General features: G+C 46.0%; 1 pseudogene; it reads left to right on the forward strand.

Moving 5' to 3' along the window:
* LOC145348626 (N-acetyllactosaminide beta-1,3-N-acetylglucosaminyltransferase 4 pseudogene) overlaps window positions 1-7,421 on the forward strand; it is a 31,102-nt pseudogene extending 23,681 nt beyond the window's left edge.
* Window positions 7,422-15,370: the final 7,949 nt, after the last annotated feature.

Genomic DNA, 15,370 nt, shown 5'->3' on the forward strand with positions numbered 1-15,370 from the left:
TTTTGAAGACTGTGACTAGTGGGCTGCTCCAGGATTAGTGCTGGGCCCTCAGAAATTCACAATTTATATTACTGACCTGGAAGAAAAGATGAATTTGAATGCATCTATGTTTGCTGATGATTTAAAGCTCGGTGGGTTTGAAAGGTCTCAGGAGAACAGAAAGAGGCTGCCAAGAGATAGGTTAATGATTGAGCAACAGGGTGGCAGATGGAGTATGATTTGGAGGCGTGGGAGGTTATTCACTTTGCTCATCAGAATAAAAAAAAGAATATTTTGAAAATAGTATGCACAGTGGTTAGCATTGCTGCCTCGCAGCACCAGGGAGCCAGGTTTAATTCCCGGCTTGGGTCACCATGCAGAGTCTGCACCTTTTTCCCTGTGTCTGCTGCGTGAGTTTCCTCCAGGTGCTCCAGCTTTCTTCCACAGTCCGAAAGACGTGCTGGTTAGGTGCATTGACCATGTTAAATTCTCCCTCAGTGTACCCAAAGAGGTGCTGGACAATGGCGATGAGGGAATTTTCACAGTAACTTCGTTGCAGTGTCAATTTAAGCCTACTTGTGACAATAATAAATAAAAATAAATAAACTCAGTGGTTAGCACTGCTACCTCACAGTGCCAGGAATGTGGGTTCAATTCCAGCCTTTGGTCACTGTCTGCACATTCTCCCTGTGTCTGCATGGGTTTCCTCTGGGTGCTCCGGTTTCCTCTCACAGTCCAAAGAGGTGCTGATTAAGTACATTGGCCATGCCCAATTATCTCTTGTTGCCAGGGGTTTAGCAGGATAAATACATCGGTTTACAGAGATAGGGCCTAAATAGGTCTGTTGTCAGTACCAGCTTGATGGGCCGAATGGCCCCTAGAACTTGTAAATGTTAATGCTTAGACAGAATATGGAACACATAAATGCTAATGGCAAGGAATAGGAGAGCAAACAGCATGTTCACCTTTATTGCAAATGGATTGGAGTACATGAATAAAGATACCTTACTCACACTGTATAGTGCTTTGGTAAAACTACACCTGAAGTAATGTGTATAGTTTTGGTCCCCATATTTAGGAAGGATATTGGAGATGGTTCAGTGAAGGTTCACTAGACTGGTACCTGGGATAAGAGAGTTGTCCTATGATGAGAGACTGAGTAAGTCGAGTTTATATTCTCTAGAGTTTAGAAGAATGAGATGTGAGCTCATTGAAATATTCAAGATTATTAAAGTGGTTGACTGGTTAGACACTCAGAGATTGTATCCCCTGGCTGGTGAATCTTGAACAAGGGTTATAGTTTCAGAATAAGGGGCTGGACATTTGGAATTGAGATGAGGAATTTCTTCATTCAAAGTGTTGGGAATCTTCGGAATTTTCTAACCCCAATGGGCCATCTTTAAATATATTTAATGTTGAAATAAGATTTCTTGTTTCCCAGGGAATCATAGGATATGGGGAGTTGGGTGTGGAGGGGACTGAGGTGGGGGGACGTTGGAGTGTGGTTGAATCCCAAGATCAGTCATGATTATATGCAATGTTAGGGCAGGTTTGGTGGGTTCAAATGTCGTCTTCTGCTCCCTATTCTTGTGTTCGAAAACATTACCATTGTTTGGCTTGACAAGTGGCAAGTAGCATTCATGCCACGCAAGTGCCAGATATGACCATCTATAGCAAGAGTCAACCTAACCATCTCCCTTTGACATTTAATGGCATTATCATCACTGAATTCCCCCCAGTATCAACATTCTGAAGGTTATCATTGATAAGACACAGCCAAAATATTGTTTGAATCCCACCCAGGGCCTGGGTGGGATTGTGGTCAGTGCAGACTCGATGGTCTCTTTCTGTACTATAGGCTTTCTATGATTTCAAGAAGAAATTAAAGTTTTTAAAGTTTATTTATTCGTCGCAAGTAAGGCTTACATTAATACTGCAATAAAGTTACTGTGAAATTCCCTTAGTTGTCTCACTATGGCAGCGCCCGTTTGAGTCGCTGCACCTAACCAGTATGTTTTTCAGAATGTGGGAGGAAACTGGAGCACCCGGAGGAAACCCACACAAAACACAGGGAGAATGTGCAAACTCCACACAGACAGTGACCCAAACCGGGAATCAAACCCGGGTCCCTCGTGCTGTGAGACAGCAGTGCTAACCACTGTGCCACTGAGTGGCCCGATACAATATTGCCCTTGGGCTAAAGGGATATGGGGGAAGTGGGGAGCGAAAATCAGGATATTGAAGTTGATGATCAACCATGAATAAGGTGACTGGCGGGGCAGCCTCAAAGAGCCGAATGACCTCGTCTTACTTCTAGTTTCTATGTTTCTATGCTTAGAACTGGACTAACCATTTAAATGCTGCAGTAGAGGATTGGAATTCTACAGCAATGTGGTTGCAACTTCATTGCCCTCTGAAATGGTGTGATAGGACAGACGGTTAAAGGGCAATTAGGAATGGGCAACAAATACTGCCCTTACCAACAATGCTTGCATCCCATGAAAGAATAAATTAGAAAAAAGAACAAGTCATCTTGACATGAAACATCAACTGTATCTCTCTCCACAGATGCTGACTGACCCCCTGGGTATTTCCAGCATTTTAATGCTTTTATAAGCTTAACTGGGACGTTTGTTTACCGATTCTGCCATGATATTTTATTCGGAATGTATCTAGGTTGAAAGAGCGGATACATGATTTGATTTGTTATTGTCACATATATCAGTATACAGTGAAAAGTACTGTTTCATGCACGCTATACAATGGATCAGCTGGCGGGGGTATTTCATTGAGATGGAAAAGAGAGAGTGCAGAATGTAGTGTTACAGTCATAGCTAGGGTGTGGAGAAAGATCAACTTAATGCAAGGTAGGTCCATTCAAAAGTCTGACAGCAGCAGGGAAGAAGCTGTTCTTGAGTCGGTTGGTACGTGACCTCAGACTTTTGTATTTTTTTTCCCCGAAGGAAGAAGGTGGAAGGGAGAATGCCTGGGATACATGGGGTTCTTAATTATGCTGGCTGCTTTGCTAAGGTAGCAGGAAATGTTGACAGAGTCAATGGATGGGAGGCTGGTTTGCATGATGGATTGGGCTATATTCATAAGGACATAAGAACATAAGAAATAGGAGCAGGAGTAGGCCATCTAGCCCCTCGAGCCTGCCCCGCCATTCAGTAAGATCATGGCTGATCTGTCGTGGCTCAGTCCCACTTTTCCGCCTTCTCCCCATAACCCCTAATCCCCTTGCCTATCAAAAACCTATCTACCCGCGTCTTAAAAATATTTAGCGAGGCAGCCTCAACCACTTCAACGGGCAGAGAATTCCAAAGATTCACCACCCTTTGAGTGAAGAAGTCCCTCCTCAACTCCGTTCTAAACCGCCCCCCCCTTTACCTTGAGGCTGTGCCCTCTAGTCCTACTGTCCTTTATGAGCGGGAAGAGTCTCTCCACCTCTATCCTATCCATCCCATTCATCATCTTGTACGTCTCAATGAGATCTCCCCTCATTCTTCTAAACTCTAACAAGTACAAGCCTAGTTTATTCAGCCTCTCCTCAACATTCATGCTGTTTGTACTTCCTTGCAGTCTCGGGCAGAGCAGGAGCCATACCAAGCTGTGATACAACGAGAAAGAATGCTTTCTATGGTGCATCTGTAAAGGTTGGTGAGAGTTGGAGCTGACATGCCAAATTTGCTTAGTCTTTTGAGAAAGTGCATTGGTGAGCTTTCTTAGCTATGGTATTGGCATGGGGGGAACGGACAGGTTGTTGGTGATCTGAATATGTAAAAACTTGAAGCTCTCGTTCCTTTCTGCTTCATCCCCATTGATGTTCACGGTCATGTTCTCCTTTACGCTTCCTGAAGTCAATGACAATCTCCTTTGTTTCGTTGACATTGAGGGAGGGATTATTGTCACTGCACCAGTTCATCAGATTCTTTATTTCATTCCTGGACTCTGTCTCATCACTGTTTGAGATCCGGCCCGCTATGGTGGTCTCATCAGCAAATTGAAAATCAAGTTGGGGGGGCATTTGGCCAAGTGGTCATAGGTGTATAAAGAGCATAATAAGGGGCTGAGGACACAGCCTTGTGGAACACCGGTGTTGAGGATGGTCATGGAGAAGATGTTGTTTCCTACCCTGACTGAATGTGGTTTGTGAGTTAATTAGTTCAGGGGAGGTGCTGAGGCCCAGGCCATGGAGTTTGGAGATGAGTTTTGTAGGAATAATGGTGTTGAAGGCTGAGCTGTAGTCAATGGATAGGAGCCTGACATAGGTGTCTTTGTAATTTAGGTGTTCCAGGCTTGGGTTCAGGGCCAGAGAGATGGCGTCAGCTGTGGACATGTTGCAGCAGTAGGCAAACTGTAGTGGATCCAGGCAGTTCAGGAGACTGGAATTGATTTGTGCCATGTCTAGCCTTTTGAAACACTTCATAGTTCTCTGCCCGTTGAAGTGGTGGAGACTACCTTGCTAAATATATTTAAGTCACGGGTAGATAGGTTTTTGAAAGACAAGGGAATTAAGGGTTATGGGGAGAAAGCGGGAAAGTGGAACTGATCCACTTCAGATCAGCCATGATCTTATTGAATGGCGGGGCAGGCTCAAAGGGCTAGATGGCCTACTCCTGCTCCTATTTCTTATGTTCTTATGTTCTTATAATGATGGATGTCAGAGCCACTGGATAATAGTCATTAAGGCACGCTGCTTGGCTTTTCTTTAGTATTGGGATGACGGTCATCTTCTTGAAACAGATAGGGACCTCAGATTGTTGTAAAGAGAGGTTGAAGATGTCTGCCAACACCCCTGCCAGCTAATCCACGCAGGATCTGAGTGTTCATCCAGGTACCCCATCCAGTCCAGTCACTTTCCCTGGGTTGATCTTTGAGAAGGCTGCTCTGACATCTGCACTGGTGACCCCAGATACAAGTTCATGTAAGGCTCCTAGGGTGGAGGGCATGCTCTCGCTGACCTCTTGCTCAAAATATGCGTAGAAGCATTGAGCTTATCAGGGAGGAGTGTGTTGGAGCCAGCGATTTTACATGCCTTCATCTTGTAGCCTGATATGTCTTGCAGACCTGACCTCCAGTGAGAGGAGAGAGACATGGGGTTATTTTCCTTGGCGGAGGATGTTGAGTGGAGATTTGCTAATGGTATTGAGAGTCTGGAAGTGTTTTGACAGGGTGCAAAAGGAGAAGTGACAGAAGTGTCAGCAACCATAGGGACCAGATTTATGTGACTGTCAAAACAACCAGAGACAACATGTGGAAACATGTTTTTTAGGAGCCTGTTGTTATGATTATATACAGCTTGAAAAAATGGTGAAAGTAGATCCATAGAATCGTCGAATCCCTACAGTGCAGAATGAGGCCATTTGGCCCATCGAGGCTACACTGTCCACAATCCCATCCAGGACCTATTCCCGTAACCTCTCATATTTACCCTGCTAATCCCCCTGACTCTAAGGTCAATTTAGCATGGCCAATCAACCTAACCTGTACATCTTTGGAGTGTGAGGGCACCCAGTGGAAACCCACGCAGACACGAGGAAAATGTGCAAACTCCACACTGACAGTGACCTGAGGCCAGAATTGAACTCAGGTCCCTGGCAACAGTGTTAACCAATGTGCCGCCGTGCAGCCCAAAGAGCCAGCACGGGCACAATGAACAAAATGGCTGCCTCACCTCTTCACTACAACAATGCTCGATGATAATACAAACATACAAATTAGTTGATGGAGTAGGCCAATCGACCCCTGTCGCCCTCAAAATGTAATGAAAGTAGAGTCTTTTTAAGGCAGAGCTAGGTAGATTCTTGATTAACGAGGGGGTGAAAGGTTATCGGGGTTGGCAGGAATGTGGAGTTGTCGTTATAATCAGATCAGCCACGATCTTATTGAATGGCGGGGCAGGCTTGAGGGGCCTTCACATAAGAACATAAGAAATAGGAGCAGGAGTAGGCCATCTAGCCCTTCGAGCCTGCCCCGCCATTCAATAAGATCATGGCTGATCTGTCGTGTCTCAGTTCAACATTCCCGCCCTCTCCCCATAACCCTTAATCCCCTTGCCTATATAAGAACATAAACAAAATAGCAGTACACCGTCTCTTAGTTCTTACATTCATATGAAATTTGCAAGTAGCACCCAGCCTCTGCAGCTCTTGGAAGAATGTTGTGCAGCCAGAACTCAGAACTGAATGTTTGTCACTTTTCATGTTTTTTTGTTCAATTTAAGTATATAACCTTTCCCTGTGTATACATTCTCAAGATGTACTTTTCTCCCCTCTCGACCTGCAGGTATGAACATGGCTGCTTTGAGCCGGGCGATGAAAGGCATTATGGTGTTTTCAGTTCTGCTCATAGTTGGTTTCAGCTTCTATAACCCTGTCACCATCACAAAGAGGAAAGTGGAGATCTTAACATGCCTCAAGTTTATCTGGCCTTCCAAAGCCCCACCAGCTCAGACCAACGTCACCAACCTGTCTGCTGATATGGTCAGTGCTCGGCCCATAGAGGAACCGGCTCCAGCCCCCTGCCTTCCCAACCTGAGTTTTAACAGCTTGACTGCGAAGTTGAGGCCAATCTATAAGGACTTCATGATGTACCGCCACTGCAAGAACTTCCCACTCCTGCGACAAGCCCGCAGATGCGGCGAGAAAGATACCTTCTTGCTGTTGGTGATTAAGTCTCTGGCGGAGAATGCCGACCGGCGCGCCTCGATCCGCAGCACGTGGGGGCAAGAGCGCACTGTTGGCGGGGCTCTGGTGCGTCGTGTCTTCCTGCTGGGGCAAACGGAGATCCAGATCCGCTCGCAGGCTGTGCAGGCCATGGTGGACCAGGAGAGTGAGGAGCACCGCGACATCATCCAATGGGGCTTTCGCGAGTCCTTCTTCAACGTGTCGTTGAAAGAGACCCTCTTTTGGAAATGGTTCTCCGCGGAATGCCACGGGGTCAAGTTTGTCCTCAAGGGCGACGACGACGTGTTTGTCAATGTGGAGAACGTCCTGGAATATTTAAAAGACATCGACCCTGCCCGTGACCTCTACGTCGGAGATGTCTTCAGAAACTGGTACCCATCCAGGGTCGTGAACAGCAAATACTACATCCCTTTGTTTCTGTATGGGAAGAAACCTTACCCTCCGTACGCCGGTGGGGGTGGCTATCTACTGTCTGCAACATCAATTCTGAAACTGCACAAGGCCTCCGCATCTCAGGAACTCTTTCCCATTGATGATGCCTTTGTAGGGATGTGTGCCCAAAGAGCCAATATTGACGTGGTTGCTCACATGGGCTTCCGCACATATGGAAACATTCCATATGACCCGTGTATTTACAAAGGGTTAATGCTTGTCCACCGAGTGACCCCCAATGAATTATGGCTGATTTGGAGTTTGCTAAAGTATAACACTAAGACGTGTAGTCATTTCACAAGAATCTCATTCAAACTGTGAAGAAACAGCTCTATTTTTCTGTTCTGGCAAGTGACGTTCACGCCACACAAGTGTCAAGCAATGACCATCTCCGGCAAGAGGCAATCTAGCCATTGCCGCTTGATATTCAGTGACATTATCATCAATGATTTCCCCCACTGTTGACATCTGGGGGTTACCATTGACCAGAAACTGAACTGGACTAGCCATATAAACACAGTGGTGACAAGATCAGGTCAAAAGCAGCAAGTGACTCACCTCCTGACTCCCCAAAGCCTGTCCACCATCTGTAAGACATAGTCAGGAGAAGGATGGACTACTCTCACCTTGCCTGGATGGGTCCGCCTCCAACAACACTCAAGAAGTTTGATGCTATCCAGGTCAAAGCATCCTGTTTGATTGGCCCTTCTACAAAAATGCACTGTCTCCACAGGGACACGCAATCGCAGCCATGTGTACCATCTACAAGATGCACTGCAGGAACTCACCAAGACTCTACAGGCCGCACCTTCCAAACCCATGGCCGCTACCATCTCGAAGAATAGGTTACATGGGATCACTAGCGTCTGGAAGTTCCCCTCCAAGCCACTCACCATCCTGACTAGGAATGATATCACCGTTTCTTCACAGTTGCTGAGTGAACATCCCAGGCTGTCTTCCTAACAGCACTGTGGGTGTTCCTACAACACATGGGCTGCAGCGATTCAAGAAGGCAGCTCATCCACCTTCACAAGGGCGATTTAGACATAGGCAATAAGTGCTGACCTAGCCAGTGTCACCCACATCCCATAAATGAATAAAAATAAATATATATCCGATAGCAATATTGAATCCTTGGATTCACTGTGGATTGGGAATTGTGCTCTGATTCCCTCTTCATTCTCCCTGTTCCATCAATGGAAGCACCTTGACTGCCATTGTTGCTGAGTGACAAATGATCATCCCTGGGGGTTGCTTGGCCTGTTTGGTTCAGAGTATGAGACATCCTGCCTTCTGGTACGTACCTGAGGTTCCAGCTGATCAGTCAGGTGGACAGAAGATCTTGTGACACTCTTTGTCAAAGAGGAGGGACATTCACCCTGGCCAAAGCTTACCACTCACCCTACACTTTTTAGAAACAAATAATTTAGCCGTTGCTATTTGGGAGGTCTTGGCGTGAGTAAATTAGCTGTCCCAGAGGGTAGTGGAGGCCTGATCAGTGAGTATGTTCATGACAGAGATTGATCATATCTATAGGATATAGGACAAATGCAGGCAATTGGTGTTAGCTTAGGGGCTTTTGAAAAAAAATAAGGGCAGCATGGACAAGTTGGGCCGAAAGGCCTGTTTCTATGTTGTAACCTCTACGACTCTAGATACTAAAGACATCAAGGGATTATGGGAATAGTGAAGGAAAATGACATGAGGTAAAAGATCAGTCATGGTCTAACTGAATGGTGGAGTAGGCTCAAGGGGCTGAGTAGCCTATTCCTGCTCCAATTTCCTATTTAGAATAGAATCATAGAATCCCTGCACTGTAGAAGGAGGCCATTCGGCCCATCAGGCTTGCACCGACCTCAGTCCCACCCAGGCCCTAACCAGATAACCCCACACATCTACCCTAGCCAGGGGGCTGGCAATTTAGCATGGCCAGCCCCCCTAACCTGCATATCTTTTGGATTGTGGGAGGAAACCAGAGCACCTGGAGGAAGCCCATGTGGACACGGGGAGAATGTGCAAACTCCACACAGCTATTGACCTAAGCCAGGAATTCAATTCTCACTCACCTAACTCCAATTTGAGATAGACAGATTTTTAATCAGTAAGGGAATCAAAGGTTGTAGTATAAGGCAGGAAAGTAGAATTGAGGATCATCACATCAGATCAGTCATGGATTTATTGAACAGCAGAGCAGACTCGATGGGCCAAATGGCCTACTTCTTCTCCCATGTCTTATGGTCCAACCTGAACAGGGTGTCCCCTCTGAGCAAGACTGACTTATTTTGCATTTTGCAACCCGTTGACTGGCTTCATTGTTATCACAGTGCACCAGTGGTGAATTTGCATTTGTATAGCACCTGTCACTACTTCGGGACATCCCAAAGCACTTTACTGTCAGTGAAATAACATTAAACTGAAGCTCCTGTTGTACAGAATGTGGCAGCCCATTTACACACAGCAAGATACCACAAGCAGCAATGTGATGGCGATCAGGTCATTCCATTGTTTGTTTACGAATGTTGGTTGAGGGCTGAGCATTGGCCAGGACAAAGGGGAGAAGTTTCCCCGCTCTACAAAATAACGCCTTGAAATCTTTTACACGTACCTGTTGATGGGGAGTATGGCTGCTAAACCTCCCACCTGGGGTGAAAGTGGAATTCGATCTGCTCACAACTTGGCAGAACATGGCGAACGTTGCAACATCTTTCAATGCAGCTTTTATGAGTCCTCTTTTAACATCACGTCCGATGTGAGGCTTTTTTATAAATGGTTCCGGGGTGCGTCAAAAGGCACCTGGAAAAGTAGACTTCTTCTAAAACTGGAAACAGGTGGGGTGAAAAGGATGATGTTAATTTGGGTATGGAGTTGGTTAGTGGGTAGATGACAGAGGGTAATGGTGAATAGAGGTGTAATCAGTGGGGTTCCCTCAGGGATTGGTATGAGAACCATTTATAATGAACTAGATTTGTGTACGGAGAGTACAATTTCAAAGATGATGGCTGACACCAAGCAAAGCAAGTGTTGAACAGGGTAGTACAAGCTTTCAGTAGATTGACTGATAAAATAGATAGGCTCGGGGCAAATGCAGTTAGGTATGAAGTGATGCACTTTGGGAGAAACATGTAGTAGAGGACATTTCTTCACTGTCGCTGGGTCAACATCCTGGAACTCCCTTCCTAAGGGCGGGTGTTGCGACACCTCAGTGGCCTGAAAGGGCAATTTGGGATGGGCAATAAATGTTGGCTTAGTCTAGTGACACTTACATCTCATGAATGAATGAACTTTTTAAAAAAAATCTGACAAACTCTCACGAAGAGTCATCCAGACTTGAAACGTTAGCTCTGCTTTCTCTCCACAGATGCTGTCAGACCTGCTGAGATTTTCCAACATTTTAGTTTAAAAAAATCTAATTGCACAATTTTTTTGAGCGTGGGCAGTGGGTGTGGGAATGTACAGAAGAGAAGAGACTGGAGATATATATTCACAAGCAACAAGACAATTTGATAAGGGTGGCAGTGACATGGAGAATCCTGTGGAATACAAAAGTTTTGTATGTTTATATGAAAAAATGTTTTCAGAACCTGGTGCAATTCCTGACTGGGGTTGCAGACAGTGAATATTAGAATCTGTCTCTTTGCACACGGATATGAGCCTTACCCTCCACAGCCCAGTAGCTGCCTGTTATCTGGAACATCAGTCCAAGAACTGTACAAAGTGTCCAAACCAGTTGTGGGAACATGTGCTCACAATGTCTCGCCTGATCTTGCACTCACCTCTCCTCTGCACCTCCTCAATATTGCATTGGAGGGCCCGATTTTAACCCACTTGAAACACATTTACTCGCACAGAGTTAAAATCAGGTCCGAAGTGGCAGCCTGGATTAAGGACCTGGAGGGCGAGTAAACCGATGATCTGACTCTGAGGCGAAATGTTCCCAACTGAGACAAGACTGACACCTCCACACATTCTTTATGCAGTGGTGTCCATTGAAGCTCGGATTTCCTTCAGCCTAGAATATCTCTCCTTTAATCTTTGTAGGTGGTGTATAATCAAGTGGAACACTGTTTTGCTTGGCAGATTAGTTTTAAATTGAAAAAAATGAGTTTTATTTCTACATTTTTTAATTGTATTATACCAAGTTATGGACATTGTTTCAATGTAAATTTTGGTCGATATAATAAAGGGTTGTAATTATTTGATTAAAGATTTTATTTTAGTGTAACTGGAGTATTTTACAATTCATTTTTTTTTTAAAGTAAGATGTGTTTGATTTGTTCTGAACTGTGATTGTTCTTTTCTATCATGAATTTTGTTTTCCAAATTAAGGGACATTACCTGTGACAGGAAAACATTGGCGACTCTGAGCTGAGTGTTCCTGAAATGGTCTCAGTGTATAAGCCCAGGGTATGGTCTCAGTGTATAGGCTCAGGATATAGTCCTAGTGTACAAGCCCATGATTTGGTCTCAGTGTATAGGCTCAGGGTAGAGTCCCAGTCTATAAGCCCATGGTATGGTCTCAGTGTATAGGCTCAGGGTATGGTTCCAGTGTACAAGCCTAGGGTGTGGTTTCAGTGTATAGGCTCAGGGTATAGTCCCAGTCTATGAGCCATGGTATGGTCTCAGTGTATAGGCTCAGGGTATAGTCCCAGTCTATAAGCCCATGGTATGCTCTCAGTGTGTAGGCCCAGGGTATAGTCCCCGTCTATAAGCCCATGGTATGGTCTCAGTGTATAGGCTCAGGGTATGGTCCCAGTGTATAAGCACAGGGTATGGTTCCAGTGTATGGTCCCAGTGAATATGGTTAGGTTATGGTTTCAGTGTATGGTCCCTGTGTATAGGCTCAGGGTATGGTTCCAGTGTATGGGTTTTAGTGTACGGGGTTTAGCGTACGGGTTCCAGTGTATGGGTTCCAGTGTACGGGTTCTAGAGTACAGGTTCTAGTGTAACCAGGGTATGGAGGCACAGGTATTTTCCCAGGATATCGTTCCAGTTTATTTATTAGTGGCACAAGTAGGCTTACATTAACACTGCAATTAAGTTACTATGAAAATCTCCCAGTCGCCACACTCCTGCCCCTGTTTGGGTATACTCCCTCATATAACACTGAGGCAGAAATTAGCATGACCAATGCACCTAACCAGCACGTCTTTCAGACTGTGGGAGGGAACCGGAGCACCCGGAGGAAACCCATGTAGACTCAGGGAGAACGTGCAGACTCCACAGACAGTTCCCAAGCCGGGAATCGATCCTAGCTTCCTGGCACTGTGAGCCAACAGTTCTAACCACTGTGCCACCATGCTGCCTGGTAGGGTCCTGGGGTATGGTCCCAGGGTACGCTTCCAGTGTATAGGCCCAGTGTGTGGTTCCAGAGTACATTCCTAACTGAGGCTTACCCGCTGATCGATGTTGGGAATTACATTTGCATTTATTTGCGTATTGTGAATACTTACTTAAAATGCAAAATGCTGGAATCATATTCTTGATCCAAATGAAGTGTCCACCAGTGGATAATTAGAATGCTGTATAGTGGTGTGCACCTGGTGAGCTTCACTCCAGCAGTGACTGCGAGATTGGTGGGCTGCTTTCATCAACGTTTAACAGCGAGGCTTCAATATCTTGCTGCTTCTCTGATTCAGCATCAGGTCAAGTGTCCATCAGGCAGGACCATAGGGAAGGGGGAAGAACATGGCCCTGACTGGGGCAGGATTTCTGGAACACGAGCGGGAAAGAGATGAACACAGACACAGGGGTAGGTACTGGAAGATGGGAGGGAAGGGGGAAACAAGAGGCATGACTGGGATGGGAAGGAAGGGAGAGGGGTTGTGTAACTGTGACCTGGGTCTAGGTTAATTAAATTGAGAAAGAGGGTTTGATTTGATCTGATTTATTATTGTTACATGCATTAATGTAACTCATCTGGTTCACTAATGTCCTTTAGGGAAGGAAATTTGCCATCCTTACCTGGCCTGGCCTACATGTCATGATGTGGGTAAGCCGGCGTTGGACTGGCGTAAACACTGTAAAAAGTCTGACAACACCAGGTTTTAGTCCAACCTATTTATTTGATAATATACTCACAAGCTTTCGAGGGACACCCTCTTCGTCAGGCGAATGGAGAGTTCTGGCCTCAGACAGAGCATATAAAGCACAGACAGTTTAGAGATTACTGATTAGAATGCGAATCTTTACACCTAACCTGCTGTTCAAGACCTGAAGTGGCTGATAATGTGAGTGGAAGGAGCACTGATCACAGTTTAAAGAGATGTGTATTGTCTCCAGACAGTACAGTAAGTGAGGTTTTGCAAACCCAGGCAAGTCATGGGGGTTACAGATAGTGCGACATGAACCCAAGATCCCTGTTGAGACCGTCCTCATGTGTGCGGAACTTGGCTATCAGTCTCTGTTCAGCGACTCTGCGCTGTCGTGTGTCGTGAAGGCCGCCTTGGAGAATGCTTACCCGAAGGTCAGAGGCTGAATGCCCGTGACCACTGAAGTGTTCGCCAACAGGAAGGGAACAGTCTTGCCTGGTGACTGTCGAGCGATGTTCATTCATCCGTTGTCATAGCGTCTGCATGGTCTCCCCAATGTACCATGCTTCGGGACATCCTTTCTTGCAACGTATCAGGTAGACAACGTTGGCCGAGTTGCAAGAGTATTTACCATGTACCTGGTGGACGGTATTCTCACGTGTGATGATGGTATCTATGTCGATGATCCGGCATGTCTTGCAGAGGTTGCTGTGGCAGGGTTGTGTGGTATTGTGGTCACTGTTCTCCTGAAGGCTGGGTAGATTGCTGCGAACAATGGTCTGTTTGAGGTTGTGTGGTTGTCTGAAAGCAAGAAGTGGGGGTGTGGGGATGGCCCTGCCGAGATGTTCGTCTTCATCAATGATATGTTGAAGACTCCGGAGAAGATGTCGTAGCTTCTCCGCTCCGGGGAAGTACTGGACGATGAAGGGTACTCAGCCCACTGTGTCCTGTGTTTGCCTTCTGAGGAGATCGGTGCGGTTTTTCGCTGTGGCGCATCGGAACTGCCGATGTCGCACTATCTGTAACCCCCGTGACTTGCCTGGGTTTGCAAAACCTCACTTACTGTACTGTCTGGAGACAATACACATCTCTTTAAACTGTGATCAGTGCTCCTTCCACTCACATTATCAGCCACTTCAGGTCTTGAACAGCAGATTAGGTGTAAAGATTCGCATTCTAATCAGTAATCTCTAAACTGTCTGTGCTTTATATGCTCTGTCTGAGGCCAGAACTCTCCATTCGCCTGGCCTACATGTTCCAGAGCCACAGCAATGTGGTTGACCCTCAACTGCCCTCGGGTAACTAGGGATAGGCAATAAATGCTGGCCCAGCCCCACGAATGATTTAAAATAAATGCAGTGAAAAGTATTATTTCTTGACGCTATAGAGACAAAGCATACCATTCTTAGAGTACGTATGGGAGAAGGGAAAAAGAGGATAGAAAATAAGAACATAAGAACATAAGAAATAGGAGCAGGAGTAGGCCATCTGGCCCTTCGAGCCTGCCCCGCCATTCAATAAGATCATGGCTGATCTGTCGTGGCTCAGTTCCACTTTCCCGCCCTCTCCCCATAACCCTTAATCCCCTCTCTTATCAAAAACCCATCAACCCGCTTCTTAAAAATATTTAGCGAGGCAGCCTCCACCACTTCAACGGGCAGAGAATTCCAGAGATTCACCACCCTTTGAGTGAAGAAGTTCCTCCTCAACTCCGTTCTGAACCGCCCCCCCTTTATCTTGAGGCTGTGCCCCCTAGTCCTACTGTCTTTTTTGAGCGGGAAGAGTCTTTCCACCTCTATCCTATCCATCCCATTCATCATCTTATACGTCTCAAATGTAGTGTCACAGTCAGAACGATCAACAGAATGCATGGTAGCTCCATTCAAAAGTTTGATGGCAGTAGGGAAGAAGCTGCTCTTGTGTTAGCTGGCGCATGATCTCAGAGTTTTGTATCTTTCTCCTGAAGAAGGTGGAAGAAATTATAATCAAGGGGTCCTTGATTGTGCTCACTACTTTTCTGAGGCAGCAGGAAGTGTAGATGGGGTAAATGGGTGGGAGGCTGGTTTGTGTGATGGACTGGGATACTTTGGCTGAGGCCAGATGGTTGCAGGAAGAGACTGCCCTGAGGTTGGTGCTGACCGTATGAGGACTCGGCCTGTCACGCATGTCTGAGTCCCACTCCTGGGAGGGGGCAGGCTTCTCTAGCAGTGACAGACATGCACACAGCATGGTTTGCAGAGT

This window comes from Carcharhinus amblyrhynchos, chromosome 1 (genome assembly GCF_965287045.1).
Source record: "Carcharhinus amblyrhynchos chromosome 1, sCarAmb.v2.hapA, whole genome shotgun sequence".
NCBI classification, from domain to species: Eukaryota; Metazoa; Chordata; class Chondrichthyes; order Carcharhiniformes; family Carcharhinidae; genus Carcharhinus; species Carcharhinus amblyrhynchos.